At 34.1% G+C, this 16343-nt stretch overlaps 1 long non-coding RNA gene across 2 annotated transcripts in view; it reads left to right on the top strand.

The window, feature by feature from the left end:
- The window catches only part of LOC116420468, a 68186-nt gene that overhangs the window by 29858 nt on the left and 21985 nt on the right, over positions 1-16343 (top strand). For both annotated transcript variants that reach the window (XR_004230798.1, XR_004230799.1), the window contains 2 exons: positions 637-773; positions 1658-1786. This is a non-coding gene — a long non-coding RNA (uncharacterized LOC116420468). The remainder of the gene's footprint in view (positions 1-636; positions 774-1657; positions 1787-16343) is intronic.

Below are 16343 nucleotides of genomic sequence, written 5' to 3'. Positions count from 1 at the left end.
AGGAACTTGTTTTGCTTGACTATATTTGTTACATTTCCCCTCCTTTTTAAGTGGGAAAACATTGAAGAAAAAGAACAGATTTTTATTAGTTGAAAAAGATAAAATTACATTAAAATAAAACAGTTGTACTCTTTTTGGGGATGCAATGCCTTCAAATTTATCAGTGTGGCTCATGAGGCTGAGATACATGTATAACACCAGCAGAAATAAGATATAGGGGAAAAGACTTACATATAAAGTGATTTATTTTTGTCTATTTTAAATTTTGTGTGTAGTTTCTAAAAAGTTGGTGCTATTCTTGGGAATAAGGAGCTTGCCGAAGAGTTGGATATGACTCCGCTCCTCTGCTTAGCCCTGGTGTTACTGCATCTGGCATATGACACGCTGTTTTTGATTTGGAAATTTTTAAGAAAGATAAAGTCAGAGAAACAGCAATGAAGGATAACACACGTCCTACCAAGGTTGAGGAAATGAGACATATGAGAGAGGGAGACAGAGCTAAATATACAAGCTCTAAGAATACATGGAAAGCTTGGCGGGGAGTGGGGGATGGTGGGAGAGCATTGCTAGCTTATGTATAATTTCAAGGTGAAGCTATATTGCTTTTACTTATATAATATTATTCCTTATTCTTAGATTCTACATTCAGGGAAGAGAAACATGGCTCATACCCGCAGGAATTTGATCTTCTTAGAATTTGACATTAAAGAATGCAGAGAGGGGATGTTTCAATCTATGTTAACAGCTCCTGGGTCTACTTCATACTGATACAGGTCTTGCCATAGTACATTTGAGGCCCAATGGGGACTTATCAGAATAATTCCCAGATATGGGGTTTATTTGGTTTTATTTTTGGCAAAAAAAAAGGACCCAATGTTTTGTAAATTTGAACAACCAATCATGAGTAAGCCAAATGATAATGGACTCGAAGGCTGGCAAAATTCTTTTGTTGTCACCTATGGATTCATCAGCCACTCTGGCTGGCTGTATTTACTCATTTCCTCTTCTCTCTCTGAGGCCTAGTTTGTCCAGATCTCACTAATTAAAAACTCAAATGAGGGAAAATATTATTTAAGCATCTGGGTTCGTTATTTTAATTATCTTTGCAACTTCAATTCTAATTTGTTAAACATTTATCAAATTCCTTGTATGTTCAAGTTTCTGAGGAAACTGAGATAAAACTAAGCAATGACTCCTTCTAAGACATAAATCATTTTTATGAGTAGAAGAGGTAGGAATTAAGATATTTTGAAGGAGGTGGCATTTTAAATTAGTCTTGAGAAATAAGTAAAATTTTGAGGAGTAGAGATTATAAGGTATAGAGTAGGGAATAGGTAAGAGGTTAGGGGAATATTCCAACTGCAGAAAATAGTGTATGTCAACTAAAGCACCAAAGCTGGAAAGCGTAAAAGTAGGAATTGGGATAAAGTTAATTCAGGAATTCTTGGTGTTTTAATGATAAAATTTTAAATGGCTACCACAGAAGATTTTTGGTCATTGTGAACCATAGGGAAAGGAAATGGTTCAATTACTAAAATATGAAATTTAAACAGGTTTACTTTAAAATTTTATATTTGTGATATAAGTGCTTTTGATCTTAGAGAACAAAGACCTAGAATTTGCTGCAAGCCTTGCTGCTAATGCTGTTTCTTTACAGGGCTGAAATCAAATTGGGGAATTGACAGTTCTTGGTCTTCAGCCTAAGAAAGAGTGGAATAAATGGCAAATGGATGGATATAGAATTTTCACTACTACTATCTTCCTCATCTAATCTTTGTGGGCCCAGGTATGAATATAATTTTAGAGAAGACTGTTAGTTGGTAGTTGATATTTAAAGCAGAAGATTAAAGTGAGTTTGTGAGGTATATAGAGTAATTTTGCAGGGGAAAGTTTAAATTTTCATATGTGTATTATGTGAATATATGTTTGTGTGTATAAATATTTGAGGTGAAATATGTGAATATATAGCACAAAAGGGAAGGATCAGCATTGATAGTGGTAGGAATAATAGTAAAGCTAAAAAAAAAAGTTATGTGACAAATTGTTCCTTTTCTGTTGAAAAACCTTATTTAAGTAATTTTTTTAACATTTTTAAAATTTTGGGGTTCGAATTTTTTTCCTTTCCTCCAATTCCTCCACCATCCATCATGAAAACAAGTAGCAGGATATCCATTATATATGTGATGTCATGAAAACACATTTCTATCTTAATCATATTGTATTTTTTCAACATGAGTGCTTTGCAATTATCTTGGATTGTATTGATTAGATTAGCTAAGTCTTGCTTTTTTCCATAAAAGTTATATTGTGAAAGAAAACATAGATTTCCCCCCAAAAAAGTATGCTTCAAAATGTTTTCAGATACAATCAGTTCCCTTTCTAGGTATGGATAGAATTTTTTATCATAAATCCTTCAGCGTTGGCTTGGATTGCTGTAATGCTGAGAATTCAAAGCTGATCATCTTATATTTTTGCTATCACTTTGTATTTAGTATATTTAACTTTTCATGAGCTCATGGAAGTCTTTCCAGTTTTTTTCTGAAAGCATCCTCATCATTTCTTATAATATAAAAGTAATCTATCATAATCACATACCACAATTTATTAAGCCATTCCCCAGTTCATGGGCATCCCTTCAATGTCCAATTCTTTGCCCTAAAAAAAGAGCTGCTATATTTTTGTACAAATAAGTTCTTTCTCTTTTTCTTAAAATTTCTTTTGAAATAAATATCTATTAGTGGTACTATTAGGAATGCATGATTTTTTATAGTCCTTTGGGCATAGTTCCAAATTGCTCTACAGAATGGTTGAATCAGTTCACAATTTCACCAAAAATGCATTAATATCCCATTTCTCCTCATATTACCTTCAAGGATTGTCATTTTACTTTCTTGGGGAATCGTTCACAAATGATTGAAAGTTTTCTACTCCACTGAAGTGGGGAATACTGACTTTTTGCTGTGTAGGTGATTCTTGGTTGTGATCCTAGCTCTATTGCTCTCTGGAATATCATATTCTAAGCCCTCCAGACTTTTAATGTAGAAGCTGCTAAATCTTGTGCTGTCCTGAATGTGGCTCCACTATATTTGAATTGCTTCTGTTTGGATGCTTGAAATATTTTCTCCTTGAGACAATAGTACATTGTTTGTGGAATTGTGAACTGATCCAACCACTCTAGAGAACAATTTAAAACTATACTCAAAGGGCTTTCAAACTTTGCAACCCTTTGATGCAGCAGTGTGTCTATCTGGTCTATGTCTCAGAGGTCTAAAAAAGGGGGAAAAACCCACATGTGCGCATGTTTTTTCTTTCTTGTCCCCTCTGTTGATCTGATATATCTTGTGAAGCATAATAAATGGATGTATATTTAGAAGAATTGCACGTGTTTAACCTATACTGGATTATTTGCTGTCGAGGGGAGGGGAGTAGGAGGGAAGGAAGGTGGGAGGAAAATTTGGAATAAGAGGTTTTGCAAGGATGAATGTTTAAAACTATCTTTACATGTATTTTGAAAAATAAAAAGCTGTTATTATAAAAGTATTTTCTCCTTGACCTGGGAGTTTCAGAATTGGACTATAATATTCATGAGAGTTTTCACCTCTTTCCGGAGGTGATGAACTGATTCTTTAAATTTCTATTTTACTTTCTGGTTCTAAAATATCAGAAACATTTTCCTTGATAATTTCTAGAAAGATGATGTCCAAGCGGTGTTTTTTTTTTTTTTTTGGATCATTGTTTTCAGGTAGTCCAATAATTTTAAGATTATTTTTCTCAGATCTATTTTCTGGGTCACTTGTTTTTCCAAAGAGATGCTTCACATTGTTTACTAATTTTTTATTCTTTTGATTTTTTAAATTGTTTTTTGACTTTTCATAAAGAAATTGGCTTTCATTTGCTTAATTTTAATTTTTAAGGAATTATTTTCCTCAGTGAACTTTGGTACTTCCTTTTCCATTTGGCCATTTTTGCTTGTTAAGGCATTCTCCTCATTGGCTTTTTGCACTTTCTTTTGAATCACCCTCATTTCTCTTCCCAGTTTTTCTTTTAATTCTCTTGATTTCCAAATTTTTTGAGCTCTTCCATGGCTTGAGACCAATTATTTTTCTTGGAAGCTTTGAATGTAAGAGCTTTGACTTTGTATCTTCTTTTGAGTGTGTGTTTTGGTCTTCCTTATCACCATAGTTTAGTAAAGTAAAGTGTTGTTGTTGTTTAGTAAAGTAAATCTGTTGTTTGCTCATTTTACTAGTCTATTACTTAGCTTTTAACTCTTTATTAAAGTAGAGCTCTATTTGCAGGATGGAGGTTTCAGTGTCCCAAGCTTCAGAAAATTTATGCAGAGGTTTTAAGAGATCCTTCTAGAGGTCCTATAAGTTTTCAGTTCTTCTAAGGTGATAGGACACAAGGAGAAGTATGTTTATTACTCTCCTGGCATGTGCTCTGGTCTATGAGTAACCACAAGCATTTTTTTCTGCCCTGGAAATGTGAAGAAGGTCTTCACTCCACAGTTGTTCTAATCTAGCATATTAGAGCTTAACCTTTCCCTGAGACTGTGAGCCAGGTCTTCATCCTGGATATAAAAATGGGCAAATTAAAAAAAGTTCTGCCTCAGTGCTAGGAAAAAAAAGACCTTCTTCTGGTCAGCTGTTTGACCCTCCCTTCCCTCCCCCTCCCCTTACAGGCCATGTCTATGACCTAGACATGTGAGCCATGTCTGGAAACCTTCTACATGGCTCATAAAAGTCTACATTCTGACTTCTAAAATTTCTTTAGAGTCATTATCTAAAGGTATTTGAAAGGGGAGAGTGAGTCCCCCACCTTTACACCACCATCTTGGCTCCATCCCTAAGTCTTTCACAGTTGATCATCCAAGGCACAAGAATATTGCACTATATTCATAAACCACAATTCTTCAATTGATGTACATCAATTTTGTTTCTAATTTCTCACTTCTGTAAAAAGTTAGCTATATACTTTTCAGCAGCAAGTATCTTGGAACTAGATGAAAGCACCGAGCAAATTTTCTCATGCAATCCAGCTTGGTTACCTCCTTCTACTTAATTCTGAATCCAGCACATTGTTCACGGGTAGCACCTCATTTATGAACAAATATTTCCCTTACTTGCTGAAGCAGTTTCTGAAATAGAGTAGGCTTTTCACTAGGTTATAGGACATCATGATACTGTGATTCTTTACAAGTCATTAGGGTCAGGTAAGAACAGATAAAAATGTTTCCAGTTGAGTAAAATGGAGACTCAGCCAAGGCAGTAATGCCAAAGGCTAGCACAAATTCTAAGAGTAGTTCTAGTATACAAATCCAAGTAAGGTGTTGAGGAAGACACCTTTAAGAGCAAGGTTTGAGCAGATATAAGATAGAAAAAGCAAACTGGCTCTTTAGTTTTGAGATTATTTTAGAGTTTTATAGTTTTGAAGTAGAACATCCAAAGGCCCTATGTGTAGAGAATCATGCTTCTGATTAGCCAGTGGAGTGATTCTCTGATCAGAGGCTCTTTGGTAACCATGGCTTAGTTTTGGGTCCTGAAATCTCCATGTCTTTTTTTCACCTACAGTTAGGTTAAATATACAGTATTAAAAGGTTTCATCAGAAATTTCAGGTGAGTAAATGAATGTAAAGAAGCCGGGGATGTGAATGTGAGCAACTGAGGATACACTATTTTCAAAGTTTAGGTATTAAATTTTAAAGCATTTCAAGCCAGTCAGCAGTGATTCACTCCCTGGGGAACTCCAGATAATTGCCTTCAATAACAAGAATGAATCAGACCTGTAATGTCTCAGTGTCATCTTTTCAGATATTGTGTTTCAAAGATTATGATTGTTATTCAGAATCACATTTTGTCACATAACGTCATTGGAGAAATGCAACCACAGTCTTCTTGAGAGATTTCCCAATTCCTGTTTCAGGCTTGTTTAAAGAGCTTATCCAAACTATTTGATTTTTTAGACTACTTGATTGATTATGAGTGGATAGCCACAGAATTCTGGAGAAAGTGGGAGAAAAATATGAAAACTAAATTTAGGGTGACGACACTTTTCAAGCGTGGACAAAGAGGTGAATGGTAATTGACAGAAAGTGGAATTGGGCAAAGCCCTGAAGGAACATCATCTATTTTTGGCTTCCTTTTTCTTATGGTTATATTTATTTATAATCATTTCAATCAAGGTTTATTAGGTTCCTAATAGTATTATACTATGTTGTGAAGACAGAGACAAATGGAAAAACAATCCAAACAGATAAGTACCAAGAAGTGAGCTCACTGAGGACAAGAAATATTTTTGTGCTTTTGCTTTTCTTTGCATTCTTAGTGCTTAGTATCAGTGCTTAGCACATAGCAAATACTTTAGGGTGGATATATACATACACACATAGCCATATACACATATATGTGTATGTATCCTATGTATATAATAATAATGTGTATATATGTATTATGTATGTATATATATGTACACACACATGTGTGCATGTGTAATTTGATAGTGAAAGAGAACAAAATAACCCTGGGAGATTAGTATAGACTCCCTGCAGGAGATGGCATTTGATCTGAGTCTTGATGGAAATTAGAGCTTCTAAAAGGCAGCAGAAGTGAGAAGTTTATTGCAAGCATGGGAAGGATAGCTGTACAAAAACATGGATGAGAAATGGAATGCCAAGTTTTAGATTTATCAAATAGGTCAGTTTATCTGGAACATGGAGTGAATGAAAATGAATGATAAGATAGAGCATATTGTATAGAACTTTATAATCCAAGTTTAGCTCCCTTGCCAGGCAGCCATATAACCTTAAGCTAAAGTCATTTAATATTGACCTATAAGATCATCCCTCAGATACTTCCTAGCTGTGTGACCCTGGACAAGTTACTTAACCTTGTGTGCCTTGATTTCTTCATCTGTAAAATGAGCTAGAGAAAGAAATGGATAAAGCATTCCAACATCTTTGCCAAATGGGCTCATGAAAAATTGGACACAACTGGAATGACTAAAACAACCACAAGATCACCCCTGTGGCAAACTCTTTCTTGGAGGAATTTAAAGAGTCCCTGACGTGTGACTCAGCATTGCTAATCTTGTTTCTGGTGCCACTCAGGTAGCTGAGCCTCTAGTAACAAGATTCCTGTTATGTTTCTCATATTCCTCAGTCTCCCTAAAGCTCTAGGAACCTAGTACTAGGAATTCCAGTTATCATGGCTAGGTTCCTGTTACTGTTTCCAGGCCCCACTAAAATTAAGTAGTTTCTTGCTTTCTGTTACCTGTCACCTGACCCCTCAAATTTCGGCCTTGTCCCTATGAGTCCATCTGATATCTGCTTCTCAGCCATGTAGATTTTGTGTTGCCATGGTGCCAGTAAAGTTTAGATTATGACACTTAGATTCACTCTACTTTGTAGGTGTCTTGGTGTTTCTCAGTACTCAACCAACAATTATTCACAAGTATATGTTGAGTATGACTCATTTCTCTTGGCATTTTTCTAACTGGTATGTAGAGAGACATTAGAGGTATAACTCTTGGTCTTTGTCCTCCACTTTCTTTTTAGTTGAAAAAAACATGACAAAAGATTAATTTTTCAGATTCTTGCACAGTAACCTCTTTATTACATTACTAATGATGGTGTGTCCCATAAAGTAATAGTAGTAATTTGTGCACAGCCTGGTTGCCAGAAAAAGACCTTTGAGGATTTGGGGAGATGACCAGATTATACCAATCTGATCAAGCATTAAATTTTTGATACTGACCTTTAATGTGCCCATAATTTTCTCTTTTTGTTAGCTAATCATTTCAAATTCTTTCTACCTAGCTTTATTTAACATGATTTGGTCTCCCCACAATACTGTTCAGATTTTTCTGAACAGATTTAAGTTTGTCCAGATCCCTCCTACAATGTAGTGTCCAGAACTGACCATGGTATGTGTTCTGATGACTGTGGAGTACAAGAACAATAATCTTGGTCACCTTGAACACCGTGCTTCTAGTAATGAAGCCAAATGTGGCATAATCTTTGACTGCCATATCATGGTTCAAATGCTTGAAGTCATATGACCCACACAATGTCAGCATAGTGGTTTTTTACAACCGATCTAAAAACCACCTAAACAAACAACAAAAAATGGTAAATATAAACTAAAGCATAATCGAATGGATTTGAAAGACAGAAAGTTAATAAAATTTAACATAAACTAAAGCCTTATGAAATAACATAAAACTGAAATAGAATTCCCAATGAATATTCCCATCCTCAAATCACACCATGCAGGGCTTTATCTTGCAGGCTTATGTTTCTGTCAGTTGCACTCTGCCTTATTTATCATGGCAGTGACTCAGTTTGAACCTGCTTCCTTCCCTATACTACTGATCCCACAAGAAGTAGAAGAGAAAGACTGATCATGAGCATAAAGGGAAAGAAATACAATGACAGAGTCATGGTGTGGAAGGAAGATGGCAGCACAAAACCATCTTAAAAGAAAGCCCTGGGGCTTTTGAACCTATGAAAAAAGGGGGCTCTAAGCCTATATGGCATCAGACTTTCCCTATAGAATTATTCTGGTCAGTCATAAGAAAAAAGGCAAATGTCCAATGGAAAAAATTGGCTACAACAAAGCTTATATATAAACAAACTGATAGGTTCATAAATACAAGAGGAAAAATGAGTAAAATTTCAAATAAAAGACCATAATATTTTGAATAAATATATTAGAAAAGGAAAATATACTTTGAAAGAAAAATGAACCTAAAATCTCCAAGAGAAAATTTTTTGTCCCCAGGGATCATGAGGTGACTATAACTTTAGAATGGTTCCAAGAGAGAAATAAAACTTTAAAAAATTAGATATTAGGATGCAAATTACATCAGAAATAGAAAAAATTAATGATAAAAACAAGTATAGAACACACTTTTATGGCATAAATAAGTGGAATGTAGTTCAAATAGGGAAAGAGAAGGCAAATAATATAGGGGAAGTGCTGATGCTCTACCCATACCTGTATCCAGGCCTCTAGTAATTTTCTTAAATCTTTCAGCAAGAGTGTAGGGATATAAAAAAAGAAGTTTAAAAACAATGGAGGATAGAACCTAGGGATTGAAGGATGGGTGGTTTCTTAGGAAAATTAATGGATATCATTGGTCAATCTTTCCATGCTTGTGATGATGTTGGGGGTGGGGGTGGGGAATGTGGATTGATATATTTATGGTAAGAGACAAAGACATAATAATCAGTTTTGTTGGTGGCTGGGGCTAGAATGGGCACAATATAGAGAGCCTAATTGAACAAGGATAGGGTTTCTCAGGAGAATAGAGATAGAAAAGGCAGGAATTGTCTTATCTTTTCTTTGGGGTCCTGCTTGTTCTTTGTAATTGTGCAAAATTAACTGTTTTTGTGATTGTTATTCCCATTTATATTGTAATCATGTATATTGTCTTGGTTCTAAGGTAAATGCTTGCTGCTTTTTGCATCAGTTCATGTATATCATTTTGTGTTTTTATGTTTTTCATTATTTACAATACAATTATATGCTATTGGATTAATGTACTACAATTTTTTAGTCATCCCTCATTATATGGTATTAAATTTGTTTACTCTCAGCAAATTGGGATCAATGAAAGTGCTGAAAAATTTCTCAAACATGTTCTGGTGCTGTTTCTTATTTTGGGCCAAGCTTGTCCAGTTGTAATCGCTAATCTAAGCTCCCTTTATTTCACTTAATTTTTTTTTCAATTTGAAATGAGGATTATATATATATATATCTTTATCTATCACAATTCTGCCACCTAGCACATTGAGCTATCACTCATGGCTTCCTGTCATCTGCAAACTTCAGAAGCATGCTATTTGTGTCATCTATTTCTTGGCAAAAGCATTGAACAAGACAAAGGCAAGTAAAAAGCCTTGAAACATACCACTAATGTCCTTTTCCCAGGTTAATATCAGTTGATTAATGTAGTCTCATGCTATAATAACTATAAATAACTTGCCCATTACACAGGCAGAGGGCAATCAAAGTGAGATTTTAACTCAAGACTCTAATGTACATCATGATGGCAGATCTTTATTGTTTGATTGAGGGTGTGCTTGAGTTTCAGAAAGTATTTAATAGTCTTCCTGAGATACATCTTCTGAATAGAATATATGATTATTTAAGTTTAAATAATGTGAATTTGGTCAAAAGCAACATGTGAACATGAAAAAATGAGATTAATTTCCTTCTTTGGATTCTTCAGGAGCAAAAATCATGGAGTTTTGGAGTCAGAAAGACCGTCTAGGCTATCTAACTTATAAAATGAAGTATGAATCTCCCAATATTCATGATAAGTACAACTCATATAATCAATGATGAGCATTCACTTACTAAGGCAATACATTTCCTGTTTGACTCAAAGTATCAAATATTAAAATGGCATTTAGAACTAGGATTTTGAGAGGATTTGTTAATTATAAATTACCATGGCTAGTTTATAGCACCCCACCTAATCTTTGTGAGCTTGCAACATAAATACCCAGGGACAAACCAACCATTTGAATTAAAGGGAATAAGTAAAGCTTCAAAAGGAAGTTTTCTCCAGAGCCATCATTAAACCCATAATATCAGATAAAACATGCTTGTTCTTAATCTATTCTCTAATACCATAGTAATTGATCAGTGATATATTTTCTATCCCTTATACTTGCAATTTAAGCTCAACCTCATTTTGTGTCCACTTTCTACCTCAAAGTTATCTCTCATGGGGATATTGATAACTCAAAGTATATCATCTTTTCCTTTTATTGTTCTAATATATACATATATTGCATATAATAACTTTTTTCCATACTTTTAAAAGTTTGATATAACTTTCCATAGTATAGCAGGAACCTTAATAATCATTGGGTCCAGTCTCCTCATTGTCCATAAGAAAAGAGGATATTTTAAAGTTTTCAAACTCAAAATTCTTAGGCTTAAAAAAAATCTATCACACACTGCTTCATAGAGCTAATAAACTTGCTGTGGATTCACTTTCCTTTTGTGATTGAAAAATGATAAAATATGTGTTAAGGCATACTTGGTATAAAATCATTAGGTTCAAGGAAGGGTGAGTAGTGAAAGATCTGCCAGTGAAAAGAGAATAAAGAAGGCAATTACTAGGAATATAGTTACTGAAGCAAAAAGAGGACCTCCATGGATTCCTATTAGATGCTAAGAGCATATTGACCCAGAAGCATGCTAGATTAAGGTAGGATTGTGTGATGACAGAATCCAAAAATGATTTCAACAAGATCAAGTAGTGGGGTCAAAATGAGTAAGATGAAATTAGAAAAGAAACGAAGGAAAGGGGAAAGAAAAATGTGGTAGAGACAAACATCAATTTTTTGTTTTAAAGTATGGAGATCGAAAGAACTGCCTTTGGACCCTTAATTTCAAAGAATTTTAAAATGGAATAATTTCAGAAATAATCTAGAACATCCTTAATTTATAGAACAGAGATTTGTAACTTTTATCATAGACCATCTCCTTTGGCAGTCTGATGAAGCCCACTTCCTCAGAATCATGTTTTTAAGTAATTGATGAAAAGGCTAAATTTGAATTAAAGATCAGGGAAAACATAGGATTTTTTCCCACCCAAGTTTATGGAACTCCTGAAATCTACCTATGGATAATCAAATCTGTCTGAGACACTTGCCTGCGGATATTGTGACATGACAAGAGTCTCAAAGCAGGTATGTGATAAAACTAAAACTCTTATCTAACTACTGTATCTGACTTTATATCTATTACTCTACCCTGTTATGTTCTAATGTCAGTCCATTCACTGAATCCATAATTCTTGGCGTCAAGTCAAAAGAACTAAGTACCAAGTCAGGAGACCTCATTTTCATGGGAGATTGCTTGCTCATCCCTTTAGGTTCTCAAAGTAAACAATAAAAGTGCCCATACGCGTAATTCTGGACAACTTGATAATTTATTTCATAGCATGTGAACCAGTCTAGTCAAATCTCTAAACTTGAATGATGATTAATTTTCTTACCTTCCCTTCCTCTAGTCCCAACATCTACACAGCTAAGGCAATATTTTCAGAATCTGAACCTTTGTCAATTTGGACCAACATGTCAAAAGACTGTCAAACCAAAATAGATACCTTCTCTTTGTTTCCTTCCCTTCCTCTTCCTGCTCCTCCTCCTTCCCCTCTTCCTTCTCTCTTTTTATCTATCTAATAAAAAAATTTTTTTTTGCTCGTACTACAACAAATAAGTAGTATAATTAGAAATGACAGATAATAGAATGTCATCACAAATGCTTATGTGTAGGTTGGCAGAACCAGCAAGACAGCCTTTTATTTTGCTAGTAGCATCATCAAACTATACCACGCCTCCTCCATGGATCATAGCACAATATCACCCCCAAGATCAGTGCTTTAAATGGGCTATGTTTGTGAAACAAGAATGTCAGCACCTTGTGAGCAAAATATGAACATTTTATTTTCCTATTAGTTTTGTTATTGAGGTAAGAATTCATTTCTTTAGGCCTTGATCAGCCAGACTTCTGTTAGTATTCAAATTTCTCAGCAGGTAGTTATGTTAATGGACACTAGTAATACTCACCTACTATGAATATAAAGTAGTTTAAAAAATAGTTGTATAAAAATCATTCTGGTGAATTAGGTCTGCAGAGCCACTAACTACCCAAAACTGATAAGCTGTTTTTCCAACACTCAACGATGTCATAGCAATGATGCAGCAAATCTTTAAGTGTTCTAGTACTGGGATTACAAACTATCATTTAAATTTAGTATTTTTATTTGTTTTAATTCTTGATAAATACAATCCAATCTTAAGTCATTTGGCTCCCAAGTTCATGTTTTTTTTGTAGTTGCAGGGTTAAAATAATGACATGTATTAAACAAATTAAAGCAAATACTCAGGTGGATTTTATATGAGTTTGGTAAATGTTCCCCTCTTTATGCTTATTTTGAGAGATAAAATCAAATAAGTGAAAATTTCCCCTACCTATAACCCAGTAACTACAGAGAGGAAAAAAATCAGTTGAGAATCATAAGTAAAAAATAAATTTTGCTTTTTAAAAGAGAATATAAGATAATTCACTCATGCACTTTTAAAATTAAAAAACAGAATAAAAAATCTTTGTATAACACTGTCAAATGTCATTATGAAATATATATAATGCTTTACCTTTTCTCTGCATTATAGAAAAAGAGCTGAAACCTTCCCAGACCTTGCTATCTCCTCCCAGGGAAGTGGTATGAGGTGTCATCACCCTTTCTTCCTCACTGCTTTTCTCCTGAGTTTTTAATAAACTACACATTCATATACTAATAGCTTTTTAGCTTAGAGCCAATATGATGGCACTCAGATCTATGTGGTCACTTCTTCTGCTATTTTGTAGAGATAATACCAATTGAAAAGTTATAGAAAAATAACTATAGAGATATCTGTCAAAGTTATAGAAAAATCACAACAGTTTACATCTCCAGTTAGGAAAATGTCAGAGACTTTTTAATCTAACTTAAATTGTTTTATATCTGAAATTTATCTTGACCTTTGCATTTGAGACAAGATCAGGATATTGGAAAAATGTAGGTAAAAGCAAATAGCATATTACAGGCATAGAGAAGAGAAATTGACTTAAAAAGCAACAACAAAAAACTTTAGTCTTTGAATAAATGAGTATAACTACAATATAATCCTTTCTTTTGAAATGTCTGAAGAATTCCAATAGTTCTCCTTAATTTCTCCCTTTTGGCTATATTTCATTTTTTCTTTTTGTTTTTTCTTTTCCATTTCTTTTGTCACTTGTTGCCCATATCCTGCTTGTGCTTTCTAATGTGGCTCATTCAGTCTTTTGTAGGACTAGGGATTCCATCTTCCCCCTATTTTCTCTCAGTTTGATTTCTCACACATTATGTGTATGTCTCTTTTAAAAAAAGTGTATGTCACTTTTGTGATTCAGATCCCCCTTCCAGCTCAAAGATCAAACCACTCTTAAGCCTTTGAGAGAATACTTATCTCTATCCTAAATTATAAATCTCAGAATACTCCCTAGCAAAGTCAGAACACTTTATGACTCCTGCTACATTCTTTCCAATGATTTAGGATTTTTCAATCCTTTGCAAAATTAACCCTGAAATATCTGACATCTGTAATTATACAGAACAACATAAAAAAGACAACAGCACTTAATAGAACAAAGATGATAAACCAACATCCCAGATAATTATTTGGAGTGTCATACACAGCAAATAATAAATTGTGTGTGTGTATGCGTGTGTGACAGACTTGCTACAATGCAGAGTGTCACTTGGCAGACTACTTTGGTGACTACAGGTCTAACTTAACTGAAAGTTACATATCTGTCAATGGTAAAAGTCATTTTCATATAACATAATGAATATACAAAACAACAAAAAAAAGAAACAGCAGTAGCCTTACCCAAAAAACCCTACAAATATATAAAATAGGTTATACACATGTTGATAACAGCAAAACTAAGTATCATGAATGAACTATAAAAAACAGTGCTAACATGAACATAAGAAAATAGCTAATCAAGTATCAAAACTGCATGTCAATGAAGATATGTAATTACATACTTGCATGTAATTACATGCATCTTGGACATTGCATGGTTAAATATTAACATCATCATCTGATTATTTTTATAACCATTTCGCTGGTTCTTCCTGGGACATATTAAATTAGTCTGATTACTTGTTAGTCTTTGCAGTTCTATGATCAATTAAGCTATTTGTTACTATACTAACGACAGTTGATAGTGTAGACTGACCATAATCCTTATGAAAATAGGTAAGCCTACCCTTTTTGTAGTGGCTAGAAACTGGAAACTGAATGGATGCCCATCAGCTGGAGAATGGCTGAATAAATTGTGGTATAGGAATATTATGGAATATTATTGTTCTGTAAGAAATGACCAACAGGATGATTTCAGAAAGGCCTGGAGAGACTTACACGAACTGATGCTGAGTGAAATGAGCAGGACCAGGAGATCATTATATACTTCAACAACAATATTATATGATGACCAGTTCTGATGGACCTGGCCATCCTCAGCAACGAGATCAACCAAATCATTTCCAATGGAGCAGTAAAGAACTGAACCAGCTACGCCCAGAGAAAGAACTCTGGGTGATGGCTAAAAACCATTACATTGAATTCCCAATCCCTATATTTATGCCCACCTGCTTTTTTGATTTCCTTCACAAGCTAATTGTACAATATTTCAGAGTCTGATTCTTTTTGTACAGCAAAATAATGATTTGGTCATGTATACTTACTGTGTATCTAATTTATATTTTAATATATTTAGCATCTACTGGTCATCCTGCCATCTGGGGGAGGGAGTGGGGGGTAAGAGGTGAAAAATTGGAACAAGAGGTTTGGCAATTGTTAATGCTGTAAAGTTACCCATGCATATAACCTGTAAATAAAAGGCTATTAAATAAAAAAAAGAAAAAAATAATAAAAAAAGAAAAAAAAAAAATAGGTATGCCTTCATAATACTGAACTTGCCAAAAATTCAGGTCACCTAGTATTGTTTCTGTATTCTTTGAAGGCCTACTTATATCCTTAGAGTTTGTACATTTCAAATAATAAACAGAAAAGATGTTAACTCTTGTGTTTAATCCCCTCCAGGCTACTAATCAAATGAAATATTTTAAAGTACTTAGCAGAGTGTCTGACATGAAGTAATCATTTAAGAAATAAATGCTTATTCCTTTCTCTTCTTCTCTCCTAATCCCCGTGGGGAAATCCCTATGTGTTTGGGGAGAAGTGTAGGGCCCAATTTTTCCAAGGGTGAGGGAGTGCCTTAATTATTTTCCTTGTTTTTATTGCCCTTGGATTGTAAAATTTCAATTTGTTAAATTTTATCACCATATAGAAGTATGAAAGAAAATTTATTTGTGAATTGTGCTACATGAACTTTTCTCAAACTTTTTTTTTGGGTATAAGGAACTGGGAAAGGTAATAGATGTTTGAGTCTTCCAAAACTACTAGAGAACTATCCAGAATTTGGGACATGCTCTTTGTCAAAGATGCTCTCAATTTGAGGATACAAAATTTTAAAAGTATGGGTTTCTATGTCTATTTCCACCTAAATTAATGTAGTCACAGAAACCCAAGTCAGCTTGACTGAAACAACTGTCCACCAAAGAGTATATACTAGGTGCAAATAAGTCTTTAACCAAAATTAGAGATATAGAATGCTTTTTATCACCAGATAAAAGCAGATAATGATACATATCTTCTGATTATCTGAAAGAATCAAGCATAATTCTGTGCCTATGTATAATACAGCACTATGACTGGTCTCTTCCATCAAAAACAT

The sequence above is a fragment of the Sarcophilus harrisii genome, chromosome 1 (assembly GCF_902635505.1).
Source record: "Sarcophilus harrisii chromosome 1, mSarHar1.11, whole genome shotgun sequence".
Lineage (NCBI taxonomy): Eukaryota > Metazoa > Chordata > Mammalia > Dasyuromorphia > Dasyuridae > Sarcophilus > Sarcophilus harrisii.
Note: the sequence above shows the minus strand (reverse complement) of the source record. Positions and strands in the feature narration are given on the sequence as shown.